This window comes from Salvia splendens, chromosome 17, assembly GCF_004379255.2.
Source record: "Salvia splendens isolate huo1 chromosome 17, SspV2, whole genome shotgun sequence".
In the NCBI taxonomy this organism is placed as follows: domain Eukaryota; kingdom Viridiplantae; phylum Streptophyta; class Magnoliopsida; order Lamiales; family Lamiaceae; genus Salvia; species Salvia splendens.
In genome coordinates this window covers 16,643,705-16,661,869 of record NC_056048.1, presented here as the reverse complement: position 1 = coordinate 16,661,869, position 18,165 = coordinate 16,643,705, and the positions used below count along the sequence as shown (strand labels likewise).

Genomic DNA, 18,165 nt, shown 5'->3' with positions numbered 1-18,165 from the left:
GTATTTCACGTTTGTGGCCAAACAATTATTCTTTCCTAGCCCAATTTGAAACCCAATTGTTACGAGCCCAAAATGATACCTACACGAAAGAATAAACCACGTATCAAATACACTTTCAACAACAAATCAAGACGAAAAGTTGAATAAGAACCGCATCACATCAAGACGAAAAGTTGGATAAGAACCACGTCGCATCAGGCACGTTTTCCAACGATGGCCGCATTAATTACTCGTCGCATCGAAACAAAAAGACGTGAATTTTTGCCTTTTATGAAATTTTTTTTTCTATAAATACAACCTCCCTCCACTTCAAATCCTTTACTTCACTACCAAAGAATTGAGAAATCCGAGAGAGAGAAGAGAGAGGGGATGGAGGAACGAATTTCCGACCACCTACCTGTCGGGAACAGCATAGGCGGCTGGAGGAGATCCTCGGCGACGGTGGCTGAGGTGGATCCGCGACGACGGCGGACCCGCAGCGGTGGCGGCGCTGCGTTTTGATCGAGGGAAGTGCAACCTTACCTTCGACCAAGAGGAGAAAGAGAGGAGCACGGCATGATGGCTTTAAACGAACGAGGTAGGGCTTTCTAACTATGTTTTTCGTAGGCTTTCTGTTAAAGTTACAGTTTTTACGAAAAGTATTTCACGTGGGCTTTCGAACTAAAGTGTTTTCAAGAGCTTTAGTTTTAATATTTTGATTCGAGCATCATTTTATGTGACGAAATTCCTTTTAACTGAGATTGCGAGTATTATTAATTTTTATTCGATGTTGATGTGATTATGTGCTTAAAGTGAAATAATTAAGGTGAAAGTGATGTTATGTGATATATGTGTTGATTTATCGAGTGATTTGTGATTTGCTCGACTTGTTGATGTGATATGAGATGATGCTCGATCTTGACGGAACAAAAAATGATTTATGTTTCAAAAACGTTTTGAGGAAAATAAAGTTGAAAAGATTATGTCAAGCCATATTTTGTTTTGGAACTATGCCTATCTGACTGCAACGATTAATGCAATGGATTGATGGGAGACCGTGGGGGGTAACCACTTCCCCGGCACTTGAATGTTAAGATATGATGAATGATGAAAGGAACGATGAATGATGAATGGACTGATGAATGAACAAGAGATAGTGAAATCGGGTTTGTCAGATACGGCATATGTTCCAGGAAAATAGATCGAAAGATCGCTTTTGAAAAAGGAAAAGAAAAATGTTTAGTGTTCTCGGACTTTTCCTAAAATCCCGAGTTCACTCAGAGAGTGGCTTGACAAAATCTGTTTTTATAAAATATATTTTGGCACGTGTCCACTGAGTACACCAAGTACTCAGTACTGCATATGTTTTCTCTATGTGCAGGTTGAGCGGTGACGAGCGCGGTGGGTGTTGAGCATGAAAGAGAAGAAGATTGTAAATAAAACTTTCTGAATATATTATGTCTTCATACATAATAGTATTCTACTCTCGAATGCTTCCGCCAAGTGTTGTTGAGATAATTTTATCTCGAGTTGCTGATTGTTGAAAAGACACTCTGATTTTATTCGAGTTTTTCCCATTTGTTTGGAGCTAAAGTCGAGTTTGCACTCTGTGTATCATACACTCTGATATATATATATTCCTTTTAAGCTAATTGAGTCTTTCTTATGAACTGTTATCCTTAAATGCTATTCTTAATGTTTGTCCCTTGGTCACGATCGCCTCGTTTGTAACACCCCTAGTATGGGCGGTCGTGACATGGTTAGCACAGACATAGGGATCCTCGACTATTGAAACCCAAGCCTTCGAAAGCGCGACTCGCTCGTGGCGGGGGAGTTCTTGTCGTTCTCCATTAAGTAGAAATGAAATTTGTATTAAAAGAAGAGAGAAACTTGTTAACACAAGTAGTGCGAATGAAATGAAGTTCAACGAGTCGTATATATAGAGTTTAAAAAAAATAAAAAAAAATAAATATCGGACGTCCGACCCACGCCACAATGGCGGACGTCCGCCCGCCCGTCGCCCGCACGTCCGAGGACATCCGACGTCCTTACGGGACGTCCGTATCCAACTTGCCACGCCACAATGGCGGACGTCCCGGTCGCCCGTCGCGGATGTCCGACCGGACGTCCCCCAATTGAAGATGCTCTTACTACGAATGTCGTTAGCTGCGCAACGGCGCTGAGGATACCAGTTCTAGTATTAAATTGATGATAATTTGTATTCCCAATGCGATAGAATTCCGGCCGTATTAGTCCACGAAACAGTAGCTTTTCCAGTTAGTTTATGACCCCCTTGCGACCTCCTGGATTTAGCTAACATACGCTATAGTGAGTGAGTGAGATACGTGTCCTTTGGAAAGTGTACGTGGCAAACGGCGAAGCAGGGTGCGCATCCAGTGCCCAGGCGTAGTTTAGCCGAGGCCATAAAAATATTCATGTTTGCGCAAGTTGGCGCTTAAAATAGTCGGCTTAAACCCAACAGTCTGAGACCTCTCCACCAAATACATAATGTATAATGCTCTTTCTACTACTTCTACATGTACATAATATTATAATACTACTATCTTCATGCTCCTCATTGATTAGTGCGTGATATGTGTGTTTCTCCTCCTCCTCCTCCTCCTCTTTTCCGCCAATATTCAAGTTTGTTTCCGATCTTCTTTATTGTTCTCTGATTATCAGTTTGCAATTGTTGAATTGTTGTTGAATTGATGCGATGCCTTGCAATTGAATTGTTATAATTTTTGGTGTGTATGAAAATGTGATTTGGATGTCGTTCGCCGGCGAATGACGATACACTGTCGTTTTCGGTGCAGCTTCAGGTTGTTGAGGATTTGATCTTCACGTGATCATCAGAAAAAGATGCCGCATCGAACGACTTACTTTTTCCCGCGGCAATTTCCGGACCGCAAGTTGGCGGCGGGTGATCACGAGAATAAGCAGCAGGTGGTGGTTGATGGCGACAAGATTCACGGGAAGCAGCTGGCCGCCTTCGTTAAGTGGCTCTCCGACAAGAGACACAAGGAGAAGGCGTCCCGATTTGTCGAGGAGGAAGAGCGGCTACTGCAAAGCAATGAGATTGAGCCCCTGCAGAGTGAGGGGAGCACTAGCTACGCCGGCAGCTTGTTTTCCGGTACCTCTTTGGACGGGAATTGGAAGGCGGAGGAGGAGGCGGATGGGGTGGCGCGGAGGTATAAAGAAGGGTACTATCTGCAGCTCATGTTTGCGAAACGCCTTACTCAACAGGCCGCCCTTGTGACAGAGCCTCTGCTTCTCCCCTCCCCGATGCGGACACCGTCTCCTATCGTCTTTGGGTATGGCCCGGGGCCTTTCTTCATTTCATAGTAATCAAATTGTATGAATCTGATTGATTTGGTCTCAACTTTCAGGTGAGTGGTTGCTTGTCATACAATGACAAAATAAAGGATGGATTCTACAACATATTGGGGGTGAATGTGGGTGATGTGCAATGAGGTCGAGGAAGCTACAAGGATGCCGTCGTTGATTGCTCTGTCAAGTGTCGAACCCAATGATTCTTGGTTGGAGGTCATTTTGGTGGATCGTCGCGGTGACTCGCAGCTCAGGGAGCTTGAGGATAAAGCTCAGGAGATTTATTTCTCTGCTGAGAGTAACCTCACTTTGGCTGAGGAACTTGGAAAACTTGTTGCTCTCTCTTTGGGGTACTTATTAACTTCATATACATATACGACCTTCACCGCGGATGGAAATTGGTCGATCAAAGGTTTAAGGATTTGTACAAATGCATCGTCCTTCCAATCGGTAGGCACCGCGCTATTCTCTTCAAGGTCAATATGTCTGTTCACTGTTAATCTTATTTTAACTTGTACATAATTTATCATCAAATTTCACTAACTCAACAATCAGTGCTTTATACAGAGAAAACTCCATTTTCCCAAGTTAATGGCTGCTGAAATTTGAAGTTTGTCTATTGGTTGAACTATAAGATTTTAAGTTGGTTAAAAGTCAAAATTTTGTCATACTCAAAAGGCATAAAATGCATTTACTTCTACCACACAGTTTGTGGTCTAGCTAGATTATTCAATATGTTTTCAGTGAACATGAATCCTGGATTTAGTCCAGTGTCGAAGGTGAAGTTGGCTTCATGTAATCCTAGTTTTGTTGGATCTTTTGTATCATATAACCGATCTTGTTATTCCATCCTAAAATGTATGAGCTGAAGAAGGTTAACCAACTTATTTTTATTATTAGCATCTGTAAATAAAATACTCATACAAAACGAAGGAGGTGCTCTGCAGGCAGCAAGTGGAGTACTGTATAAATTTTTTTTATTTTTCGTGAGATAGCTAATCATCTTCGTTAATTTAGTTTTTTGAGAAAAAAACTTCTCTTTTCCGAAACTAGCGGATTTATGTAGGTCTGCCTTGTCGGATTGATCGAGGTTGCAAATATTGTGATTCTGACTATCAATCGTCATGCCTCATCAAAATTGAGGATGAAAGGAAGATTCTGAGGTTAGATCTTGTTTTCATTTGTGTTTCTTAATATCAGTCATCACTTCCTCTATGAGTGCTTTATTTTGTGGACTCTTTGTTCTTGGTGTCGGATTGTTTGTTTTGCATATATATGCTACAGAACTCATTGATCTACAGAACTCCATGAGATCATGACTGTTTTTCAATTAACAATAGCTTTCAGCGATAATATTGTTATGAGCTTGATTTGGTTGATGCGAATCTAGGATACATTTGATTATTTAGTTTTGAAACATATCAAGCTACTCCTTCATAACACTTACGAAGCATAGTCATGCGAAATATCATGTCAAAATATTTGTTTTGAATATACTCCAAAGTTTTATCATTCCGAAAAAAAACGCAGGATGAGAAAGTTACAAAGTACCTTTGTACAGTAATCCATTCTAATGAATAGTGTTTTAGCAGGGAATATGTTGTTGATCTAGTTGGGCAACCGGGGCACATTCATGATCCCGATTCATCAATCAATGGAAATTTGCCTGCCCCTGTGCCCTCTCCATTTCAAATATCTCACATAAAAGAATTTCAGCAAGATTTGAAGAATAAGTTTGATTGTCAATTGGTGAAATCAAAGTACGCGTGCGGAAGTAACAATCCTACGCGTTCAGGTTGGCTTTACATGCCGCTAGGCATTTTCTGATGACTCGATATGGTTTGCAACTATTGTTATAAACATATTCTCCCTGGTATATTTTTATTTTAGTTATCTGCAACTCTCATCTTCAACAATTTTAAATATTCTGCCTAGAAATGTAGATCTAGATCATTTAGATTGCAGCATGGGTTTAAACAGATTCCACAGGTACTAGCTTTCAGAAACATGAATGAAGATAAAAAATTAGACCAATTTGATTCTTAATTAAATTAAATAAAAATTTAGCACACTTACCTGTAGGACTTACTTGCAGTCCGCGCAGATGGACTCAAGGGCGTTACCCGTCCGGAAAGAGTAGAAAATGACAAGAGCAGCATGGATGTTTTTGATATTGGTGTTGCAGTGTCCGAAGATGGTCATTCTAAACCAGGAACTGACAGAATTATCATAAAACAAACTTATAAAAAGGAGATTGTTGTAGCAGGAAATGCGGTTTTAGCTCAAGCTGGTCGACAACCACCAAAAGTATCCTTATGTGAAAGCAAAAATGAGCAGCAGATTAAGAACAAATGTTATGATAATTTGAACTATCGTGGTTCATTGATTCCTAGATATTTAAGCATTGAGCCTTCTCTTGCAATGGATTGGCTTGAGATCGCATGGGATGAGTTACATATCAAAGAACGTGTTGGAGCTGGTAGGATTGTTTCTTGTATTAAATGACGCTAACTAGTTCACAAACTGTTGTTTTGATGCACTGGTTGTTTCACTTGGTAGGATCTTTCGGCACAGTTCATCGGGCTGAATGGCATGGATCGGTTAGAATTTTGTGCGAAACAGATTTCTTAAGTTTTATTGATATCTATGCTTTTTCCCCTTGATTTGTTGTGGTTTTCCCTTCTCGATATTTTTCGGTAGTTAGGACTTGGTGTAGCTGAAATTTTAGTATACCTGCAGGATGTAGCAGTTAAGGTTCTAACCATCCAGGATTTTCATGATGATCAATTGAAGGAGTTTCTAAGGGAGGTATAGATACTTTTCAATTTTCTTTAGGCATATTTTACAATGTCTCTTTGAATCTTAGTGATGGAGATTTAGAAGCTTTTGATTTTGTGAACTTTTTCCTTGGTTTAAAGAAAAGTAAATTATGAATATTTGTTATTGTATGTATCTAATTTTTATATTGTCAATTAACACTTTCATAAAATCCCATTTTACCACAACTTCATGACCACCTAATACTATCATTGTGATCTAGATCACAAATTACACACCCATGCTTTAAAATACATTCTAAAAACTGCTAAGATCTATTTTCAAATTTTCATAAAATAAGCATATATATGCTTCAATTTATGTCCTATTAGCTCAAACCATTACATAAACTTGTTTATCCTCTAAAATTGTTTATGATTGTGTTATGATAATATTGGGATGTTTTATAGTACTCCCATGTCCCATTAAAAATGAAACGTTTTCTTTTATGGTTTGTCCCATTAAAAATGAAACATTTCTAAAAATGGAAACAATACTCTCTCTACTTTTTCTTCTCTTTTATTTTATTCTCTTTTCATTAACTCACAAAACAACACTACATAAAATCCCGTGCCGAAAAGCAAATGTTGCATATTTAATGGGACGGAAGGAGTATATCAGATAAGAAATCGCTACGCTTGTATTTGACTTGCTTCAGGATAATTTTTATTTCTTATGCATATTTGATTGTTATCTCTTTGGCAGAAATAATATTACTCCCTCCGTCTTACAGTAGGAGTCACCTTTGGTGTGGGCACGTGTTTTAAGAAATATAATGTGAGTGAAGTGAGTTAGTGAAATGTGGACCTATTTACCATTTATGGTAAAAGTGAAATGTGACTCTTATTGTGAGACGGATCGAAATGGTAAAATGTGACTCTTATTGTGGGACGGAGGGAGTACTAGATATAGTCAGGTTAACATGCTACAAGTGTATGTGCCGATGTACTCCATAAAATTGTCTCAATTTCTGATGCATCTATATTTACTGGTTGCCATTCTAATGGGAGTGTCACTTGGTGCCTTCCATATCACCTAACCTCTAATTTTCTATTCGTCTCTTTCGCAGGTTGCCATCATGAAACGTGTCCGTCATCCTAATGTTGTGCTGTTCATGGGAGCTGTTACAAGACATCCGCATCTATCTATAGTAACAGAGTACTTGCCGAGGAGGTGTGTTCTGAATCGTAGCACCCATCTTAACTTTGTACAAAGCAAGACTGTATAGTTTTTATTCTCTACAATATTCATTTTTTGTGATTCAGAGGCAGTCTATTCCGGCTGATACACAGACCAACTGCTGGGGAGATATTGGATCAGAGGAGGCGTCTACGCATGGCTCTCGATGTGGTTCGTTTTGAATCTTGTATAGTTCTTCTGATTCATATCTTGTTGAAATCATTAAATTATTCATCTCTTGAAGTCTCTACTCATGGCTCTCGATGTGGTTCGTTTTGAATCTTGTATAGTTCATCTGATTCATCTCTTGTTGAAATCATTAAATTATTCATCTCTTGAACTTCAAACTGTGTGTAGGCTAAGGGAATCAATTATCTTCATCGTCTTAACCCACCTATCGTCCACTGGGACCTGAAATCACCAAATCTGTTGGTTGATCGGAATTGGACTGTTAAGGTAACGCCGTATTATGTCTCTCCCAGCTTCTATTAAAATAGTTTGTAACTAAAAGATTTATCTATAACACGACTTAGGTGAGTGATTTCGGCTTGTCAAGATTCAAAGCAAATACATTCATTTCATCAAAGTCTGTTGCTGGAACTGTAAGTCCCTCCCTCCCTCCCTCTCTCTCTCTTTGTAAATATTTCTCTATCATACAATCGTGTCGGATCTCCCTGTCTGTCCTATGGGTGCTGCTAACTAGGTAGAGTGCAATCAGCATCTAATGGTCTCCTTTTCTCATTTCAGCCTGAATGGATGGCCCCTGAATTTCTTTGCGGAGAGCCCTCCAATGAGAAATCTGATGTTTACAGTTTTGGAGTAATTTTATGGGAGCTCGTCACAATGCAACAGCCTTGGAGCGGTCTTAGCCCTGCCCAGGCGATAATATAAACTGAGCTATACATGTTGTATAGTACTCCCTCCGTCCCTCTGTAGGTGAGTCGTATTCCTTTTTGGGTTGTCCCACTGTAGCTGAGTCATTTCATTTTTTGGCAAAAAGTACTTTACTGTCTTTTACTTTACACTCTCTTCATCTCTTTACCTTTTTCCTTTCTACTTTATTCTCCTTTTAATTAACTCATTTAAAAAAAATTTCTTAAATCCCGTGCCGAAAATAAATGTCTCTACTACAGAGGGATGGAGGGAGTACTACTTACTACGTCCTACCTCCGTCCATAAAAAAAATTCCGAAAAAATAGTTTTGGTAGTGGACGACAGGAGTTTCAATGTAAAATTGGTTAAGTAGGAAATAAAGAAATATTGTTGAAGTAGAGAAACTTAGAATCTACCGTATGTACGCATGGTCAATCAAACTAGGGTAAATTACCCGTGCAACTCTTTTCAAACTCGCAGGTGGTTGGAGCAGTTGCTTTTCAGAATCGAAGGCTTGCAATCCCACCAAACACCTCCCCAGTCTTGGTGTCTCTGATGGAGGCTTGCTGGGCCGAGTAATACTTCTTCCCTACCTTTGTTTTTATCTCTTACATTTGGTATCGGTTACTGACTATTGATATATAATTGCAGTGACCCTGCCGAGCGCCCCTCGTTCGTTAGTATAGTGGATACGGTGAAGAAGCTGCTGAAATCTCCGCTCCAGTTGTTAGGATTCACACACACAAGGCTTTCACACACTCAATAAGATCACACACACACTCACTGTTGTATGAGATCACACAATGCAGAAAACACACACACTCACACTTTGAGTATTGAAGATGATAATCTTGGAGAGAAAACTGGAAAACTCTTTATTGATTAAACTCTACTCTAAACTACATACACGGTGAGCTATTTAAAGCTTTACAATCAAGTAGCAACTGCTACTAACTAACTACAAGAAGAATCAAGAAAGCAAGAAGAATAACCGCTACATCTCAGCTAACTAACTGCTGCTCCAACGGCTAGTTCGGCTAGGTTGCTTCTTCCTTCTCGGTTCAAGACCGAACTCCTTCCTCGGCTTAAGACCGAACTCCTTCCTCGGCTCACAACCGAACTCTTCCTTCTCGGCTAGTTCCAGCTCAAAGCCGAGCTTCCTTCTTCTGCCTTCTTCTTCTCGGCTAGTTCTAGGCTAGTTCCAGCTCGGTAAGCCGAGCTTACCGAACTCTGCCTTCTTCTTCCAACTGAAATGAGCACTCCATTATTACAATTCTCCACCTGAGGGCTCATCTTAGTTCTTGCACAAACATTGATCAATTTCTTGCAATGATCAAACTTGTCTCTTCCTAGAGACTTTGTTAGCATGTCAGCCGGATTGTGCAAGGTGTTAATCTTAATCACCTTCACTCTCCCCTTTTCAATCTCATCTCTAATGAAATGGAACTTTATGTCTATGTGCTTGCTCCTTTCATGAAAACCCGGATGTTTAGCCAAGCACATAGCTGAGCTGCTGTCACAATGAATCACCATTGTCTTTTGGTCAAAACCAAAATCAGAAATCACTCCCTGAATCCAAAAACTCTCCTGTACAGCTGCAGTGAGAGCTATATACTCTGATTCTGTTGTTGAGAGAGCAACAACACTTTGCAACCCTGACTTCCAGCTGATTACAGTTCCAAACATGGTGAAAAGATAACCTGTTTGGGACTTTCTGTTGTCCAGGTTTGCAGCATAGTCTGCATCACAATAGCCCTGCACAACCTCCTCAGATTCACCTTCCCAGCCATTGAACACAATCCCCCAGTCCTTAGTTGACTTCATGTACCTCAATATCCACTTAAGAGCATTCCAATGCTCCTTCCCCGGGTCTGCCATGTATCTGCTAGTCACTGAGATAGCATGAGCAAGATCTGGTCTTGTACAAATCATAGTGTACATGATACTCCCAACAACACTAGCATAAGGGATAGCCTTCATCTCATCAGCCTCTTGCTTAGTTTTAGGGGCTTGTTCCTTTGATAGCTTAAAACTCTGGGACAGAGAGTTGATGCAGCTTTTGCATTTTCCATTTTGAATCTCTGCAAAACTTTCTCAATATAGTCAGTTTGCAGCATCCACAGCTTCTTGCAGCCTCTATCTCTCTGAATATGTATGCCTAGGATCTTCCTTGACTCTCCTAGATCCTTCATTTCAAAGCTTGACTTCAGATCTTGTTTAACTTTCTGAATTTCTGTCATAGAAGGCCCTGCAAGTAGCATATCATCCAAATAGAGTAATAGGTAGGCAATGGGAGTCCTGCCTGCCTTCTTGATGTAGATGCAATCATCATATTCTGACTTGGAGAAGCCAATCTTCTTCATCTGTGCATCAAACTTCTTATTCCACTGTCTAGGACTTTGCTTAAGTCCATAAAGACTTTTCTGTAACAGGCACACCTTGCTTTCTTCTCCAATCTTCACATAGCCCTCTGGCTGTTCCATGAAGATAGTTTCCTCTAGATCTCCATTGAGGAAGGCTGTCTTCACATCAAGCTGTTGTAGCTCCCAGTCAAGCTGATTCACCACAGCCAATAGAATCCTAATCGAAGTGTGCTTCACAACAGGTGCAAACACTTCATTGAAATCGATTCCCTCCTGCTGTGTAAAGCCTCTAGCCACCAGCCTTGCCTTGAACCTGATTCTGTCTTTATCAGTGGTTTCTACCTTCTTTTTAAACAACCACTTGCAACTGATCAGCTTCCTCTCCTTTCCATCTGTATTCAGCTTGGATTTGTCCACCAAAATCCATGTTTTGTTCTTGAGTAAAGACTCTATTTCCTCATTCATGGCTTCAATCCATCTTTCTCTATCTTTGCTCTGCATAGCTTCTTTATATGTGAGTGGATCTGCACCATCAATACTTTCAGCTGCACACAGAGCATAATACACAACATCAGAGAACTTTGTTGGTGGCCTTGTTTCTCTTCTTACTCTGTCCCTTGCAAGCTGATAGTCTCTGATAGAGTCTGATATAGACTCACCAGCCTGGTTGCCCTGAGTTGGAGCCTCTTCTTTATCTGAATCAGACTCACTCCCTGAGTCAATAACTCCACCTGCTCCTAGGCCAACCCCCACAGGCTCCACCTTGAAGAAATCACCCTCATCTTCACTGGAGTCCAGCTTATCTTTCAGGTATGGCATCTGATCCTCCAAGAACACCACACCCCTACTCACCAAGACCTTCTGCTTACCGGGCTCAATACACCAGAGCCTATACCCCTTAACACCCCTCTGATACCCCAGCAAGATACATTTCAGAGCCCTAGCTTCAAGCTTACTTTGCCTAGCATGAGCATAGGCTGCACACCCAAACACCTTGTATTTTGAGTAGTCACTATGAGCTCCATACCACATGTAATCAGGAGTTTCAGATTTCAGGGCAGTAGATGGGCATTTATTGATGAGATAGGCTGCTGTATACACAGCCTCACCCCAGAATCTGCTGCTCAAACCAGACCCAAGAAGTAGGCACCTCACCCTCTCTAGGATTGTCCTATTCATCCTCTCCACAACACCATTTTGCTGAGGATTACCAGGAACAGTCCGGTGCCTCTTCATACCCTTCTCTTTACAAAACAGATCAAACTCAGTAGACAAGAACTCTAGGCCATTGTCTGTCCTTAAGCATTTAACACTTCTACCCTTCTCTAGCTCAACCTCCTTACACCATATCTTGAACTTTGTGAGTGTTTCAGATTTTTCTTTAAGAATATATACCCACAACTTCCTTGTATAGTCATCAATGATAGCTAGATAATACTTTCCTCCACCAATTGAACACACCGGTGAAGGCCCCCAAAGATCACTATGTATGTAGTCTAAAGGGGCTGTAGAAGAGTGAATACCTGTAGGATAGGGTGCCTTCTTAGCCTTTCCAAGTATACACTGCTCACAGGGGTCCATCTTGTTGAAATCTCCAGAGATCAGACCCTTCTTGATGAGTTCTTTCAAGCTTCCTTCTGCTGGATGGCCCAATCTCTTGTGCCATAGCATTATGGAATCATCTGATACTGCATTGCTTTCTCCATCAACAGCCTTAGCCTTCAGATAATAGAGAATATGCTCTCTGTCAGCCTCCATCATCACTGCATCTCCAGATTTCACAAACAATTTTCCTTGACTCATCAATATGGTGAACCCTTTCTGCTCCAACATTCCCAATGAGATGAGGTTCCTCTTTACTTCTGGAATATACCTCACCCCAGTTAGGATCTTTATAGAGCCATCTTGTAGGCTTAGCTTTACCTTCCCTATTCCTTTGATCTGACAAATGTGATTATTACCAAGAACAACCGTACCCGATGCTTCTTGAAGATCATGAAACCAGCTTCTATTGGGGCACATATGGAAGCTGCACCCCGAGTCCATTATCCACCTATGACTGACCCCACTATCACTGATATTCATGAGTTGAGCCGGGGGATCAGCACTCTCCACACAATCAGATTGATTGTGTCCCTCAGAGGCCATCTTTCTCTTCCATGCATGACAATCTTTCTTCAAATGTCCAGGTTTCTTGCACCAATAGCAAGCTCTGGTTTCCTTCTGAGCATCAGAACTTGAGGGTTTAGGGCCCTCAAACTTCTTCTTGAAGTTCTGCTTCTTGAACTTCTTCACATTCAAGGCCTCTGCAGCTTGAACATTGGAGCTTGCAGAGCCTCTGTTGGCTGTCTTCTGGAGTTCTTTGGCCATCAAGGCTGAATAGACTTCTGCATAGGTGATAGGTTTATCTCTTCCATAGATAATTGCATCACTTAGCTGGTCATACGAGCTAGGCAAGGCATTCAATGTGAGAATGGCCTTATCCTCATCTGAGATCTTGACATCAACAGATCCCAGGTCATCAATGATCTTGTTGAACTCCTCTAGCTGCTCAATGATGGACCTATCTCCAGAAAAACTATAGGCATACAGCCTCTTCTTGAGATACAGCCGGTTAGCCAAGGATTTGGCCAAGTAAACTTCATCTAACTTGTCCAAGATCTCCACCGCTGTCTTGGCTTCTTGAACTTCCCTCAAGACCTTATCTCCAAGGCACAGAATCACTGCAGAATGTGCCTTGAGCTGCATCTCCTCCATCTTTGCCTGAGCTTTTTCATCAAGCACTGGAGCCTTTCCTTTCTCCTCTGGTTTTGCAAGAACTGCCGCCAAGCCTTGTTGAATTAAAACCGCCTTCATCTTCATCTTCCACAGGCCATAATCATTCTTGCCTGTGAACTTTTCTACATCAAGCCTTGCTGCCATCTCTGAAACCGTTTGATCCTCTGCAAATCAGCTTCAATATCCCTTCCCACAGACGGCGCCACTTGTTAGGATTCACACACACAAGGCTTTCACACACTCAATAAGATCACACACACACTCACTGTTGTATGAGATCACACAATGCAGAAAACACACACACTCACACTTTGAGTATTGAAGATGATAATCTTGGAGAGAAAACTGGAAAACTCTTTATTGATTAAACTCTACTCTAAACTACATACACGGTGAGCTATTTAAAGCTCTACAATCAAGTAGCAACTGCTACTAACTAACTACAAGAAGAATCAAGAAAGCAAGAAGAATAACCGCTACATCTCAGCTAACTAACTGCTGCTCCAACGGCTAGTTCGGCTAGGTTGCTTCTTCCTTCTCGGCTTAAGACCGAACTCCTTCCTCGGCTTAAGACCGAACTCCTTCCTCGGCTCACAACCGAACTCTTCCTTCTCGGCTAGTTCCAGCTCAAAGCCAAGCTTCCTTCTTCTGCCTTCTTCTTCTCGGCTAGTTCCAGGCTAGTTCCAGCTCGGTAAGCCGAGCTTACCGAACTCTGCCTTCTTCTTCCAACTGAAATGAGCACTCCATTATTACAGTTGATACAATGGGCGGCCCGTGATACATACCGGCGTATCTGCTCATGGTCAGTTAAGGTTACATGCCTAGCTAGAGCGGTTGGTGGCAAGCCATATTTTCATCCCGATTTGCTTACTCAAGATGGTCATTTGGGAATATGGAGCAATGGGTTTCAGTGAACTATACAGAATCTAACCTTATAAATAGATTGATTTCATTTCGGTTGATGATCTTTTTTACGCAACGCAACGCAACGCAACGCAACGCAAAGCAAAGCAAAGCAAAAGTTGCGGAACAACATGAATTATTTAGTTAATTGGGAATTGTTTTGCTGGTGTAATTATCTAGCACTTATTTCTTTTGTATTATCGTGCTCTAATTTTACCTTCCACTACTATATAAATAAGCCAGTACTTAGAATCTTGATATTTTGATTTTTGAAGTTAACCAACTTATGCTCATTTTAATTTTTAGCGACTGTAGGAAATGCATATATTTATGTGAGAATTCTATGTTACGATATTTGTATTATATTTCCGTCGTCCTTAAAAACTAGACAAGTTTTGAAATGACACGGGTTGCCTGCATTTATTTAAGTAAGGGAGATGGATAGAAAAAGTGATTGAAGTATTTTTAATGAAGATTGAGATTTTATCTTTTTAGAAAGAAAAAAATTTCTTTAAATGGAATTGATCTATTTTTAAGAGGTACTCTCTCCGTCCAGCAATAGTAGTCTCAATTTTTCAAGGCACGGGTTTTAAGAAAGTTTTAGAATGTGTAATAAATGGTGTGTGATAGTGGAAGTTGGGATCCACCTAAATTGTTTAAACCTTTTTTGTTTAGTTTGCATACACCAAGCTGCCCAATTTTTTGTTTTTGGTTTTGGTTTTGGTTTTGGTTTGCATACAACAATGCAGCACGTTTCCATTTCAGTTCATGGAATCTCAAATTTAATTTCAGGCTTCCAATTTAAAAAATGGACATAATAACACTCAACATAAAAAACTGCCTTCCATTACATAATTGATCAAAACCAGGTGAAATCACCTCAAAATACAAGAGGGAAGTGAAAGTTTCAAATTTCCCTCTACAAAGAGTTTGAGGGAAATTTGAAATCCAACAAGTACAACTCCACAGCTACTATAAATGCATCAACTACACTCATTTAAGCCATCTCCAACAACCCCAAATCTGAAAATCTACCAAAAAAACTCTTGCACAATTAAGTAAATTCATCTCCCTCATAAAAATTTCATCCTAGGATCCAATGGGCAGAGGCAAACCCTGCACTTGAGCAGCAGCATGAAGAATAATGCGGTGCAGTTTCTAAATCCAGACTCCTAGACAGAATTTTTCAGCACGGTGTAGTTGCCACTATTATGGCCCATGTAGTAAAAACACACTACTTCATTCAAGGATTCACTTTAAAGAGTACGAGTTACTTCATTCATCTATCATGCACACAAATAGAGCAACAAATCTCTATTACTCATGTGTTCGAATATCATTAACTTTACCTTGGGAGAGGAAATTAACTGTTTCTTGGTTGAGCGTGATGAGTTGGAGTGCTGAGACCTTATTAGGCTACTGGGTTAGTCTAGCAAAACGAGTCTAGACAATGGCTGAAAGAAGACTCTCGAGTTCAAACTAGAGCTGCCCAAGGTTTACCAAACCGGCGGTTAAAATCAAAACTGTTACCACCGGTTACGGTTCCGAACCGAAACCACGAGAAATATCCTGAACCGAAACCGTGAATTTTAGAACCGTGGTTCGGTTTAGGTTCCAAATTTCCCGAACCGAAACCGCGACCGAACTGCCAGTTCCAAACCCGGTTAACCGGCGGTTTCACGGTTTCGAACCGCCAATGCAATGATAAATTTAAACACAGTTAATCCTTATATTAAAACTATACTCCATTAAATAAAACATTGTTGAATGGTCCAGTTTTTGAGTTTTATACTTTTATAAGTAACTTTCATTTTTGGATTTGGTAATATCTGTGGAAACAATATGTGAGACAAAATTTTGTAGCAAAAATGACTTTATAATACTATTTGGTAAAATTGGATGGTAATTTGGCAAACATAAGAGAAAAGATAATAAAAAAAATAGACTGGATTAAAAGATGGAGTCTATGGAATATGGACTATTGATTATGGTAATAACTTTATAATACTATTTCTGATTTTATTAATTAACACAGTTTTTTACGTATGGAGTTTATATGGATTATTATTAATAAATATTTATTGAACATTGTTTAATAAAACTTAGAAGAATTGATTACTTTAAATAAAGCATAATACTCTAATTAACATTGGTTAATGAATTTGTAGTCTTCAAAATTGATTAGTTGAGTCTTCAAAATTGATTGGTTGGCGGTGGGTGATGGCTGCACTATTCAAATTGATTGCACAAAACACAATTTCTTTTATTTTTATTTATTTAGTTATATATTTAAATGCTAATTTTAAATTCAAATTGAATCTCATTTCCCCCTATTTATATCACTTTGTAATTTGTTTGTAAATTATATCACATTGTAACTTGTTTATAAATTTTATCACATTTTAATTACATTGTAATATGTATATGTAAATTGTAAATTTGATATCATTTTCACCTTACTCGTCTTAATTCAATTTAAACTATCATTTCCTTGTTCCAATTTATTTTATAATTGCAAACTACATGGCAAAAAAAACTTAAGGAAAAAAACCGCGAAACCGAACCTAAACCGCTACGAACCGTCCGTAAACCGGTGGTTCAAAACCGAAACCGAAACCGCCAGTTTTTTAACCAAAACCGAAACCGAAACCGTGAAACAGCCTCACGGTTCGGTTCCGGTTCCATATTTCCCAAAGCCGGAACCGGCGGTTCCGAATCGAAACCGTCGGTTCATGAACCGTGGGCAGGTCTAGTTCAAACCAGAAAAGAACTACTCTAATACCATTCTGTCACGGCCCAACTTTGCTAATTATAGCAAGGTTCGATAAACCGTGACTTGGGTGGATATTAAGAATGTGGGTTGAGTATGAAAAGATGGATTTAATGGTTGAACTTTCTGTCTGTAGAGTATAAACGGTGAATACATGAATAGAATGGCTCGATCACAATGACTCGAGTCGGGGACCATACAATATACTGACTAGTTATCAGAGTCTTTAGAGACATTAAGGATTTCACTTGCTTCAATGCACAGTGGAAGGAACTGAACGCGGTTCCATGTATGAAGACACGAACTTCCGAGAGTATTGAATGGAAATATAAGTAGGTCTGGTTTAATTAGCACCGTTCACTCCATCACAACTCAACCTGCACATTTAAAAATACATGCAGGGCTGAGTACAAAGGTACTCAGTGAACACATTGCTGAAAAATACAATAATACATTTAAAAGATTGCTAAACCATTATCACAATAACACTCAGCGGTTTTATTAAAAAGACCTGAGCTTACTAAAAATCATGTTTCGACCGCACAGTCTAAGTTCTTTCTGTTCTTTGCCATATCTGAACATCTTGTGCCGTAGAGATGGTGTTCTCCTACGGTCACCTTAACATTCATGTGCCGGGAAAGTGTCCACTTTCCACGGGCACCGGACCGGTCAACCTTACCGATGACACACAGTCCACGTGTACACTAGTCCGAGTAGGTGTTAGGGTTTTGTATACTAGAAATCACCTTTCGAGTGATTGGATACTGTAAAACTATAATTGTTATTTTCCAATAAATGCAACAGATTATTTTTTGTCTTAATGTTGTTATGTTTTACATTTAAAGGTTGTTTATTGCATATTTAAATGTATAAGCAAACGTAACAAAGTCTAAGTCTTTATTTTAGTAGACCGGTTGTGGGCGTCATCCAATTTAAGGTAACACGGTCAGTTCTAAACAAAGAAAAATAAGAATTTCACAACCTTGATAGGCCTAGACTACCTATCGTGAAAGGTTGCAATGTCAGTCCGATTATTTCTAAGCCTTATTGAAATAAGATGACGTTGGTTTGGTTTAGCACTGAATGGATCTAACAGCAAGACGAGTCTTTATGCTATCTAATGAAAGACGAGGTCTTGATAATTAATTTCTTAATCAATGTACGTTAGCATTG

At 39.8% G+C, this 18,165-nt stretch overlaps 1 pseudogene; it reads left to right on the top strand.

Moving 5' to 3' along the window:
- Window positions 1-2,483: 2,483 nt before the first annotated feature.
- Window positions 2,484-9,032, top strand: LOC121773509 (annotated as a pseudogene).
- Window positions 9,033-18,165: the final 9,133 nt, after the last annotated feature.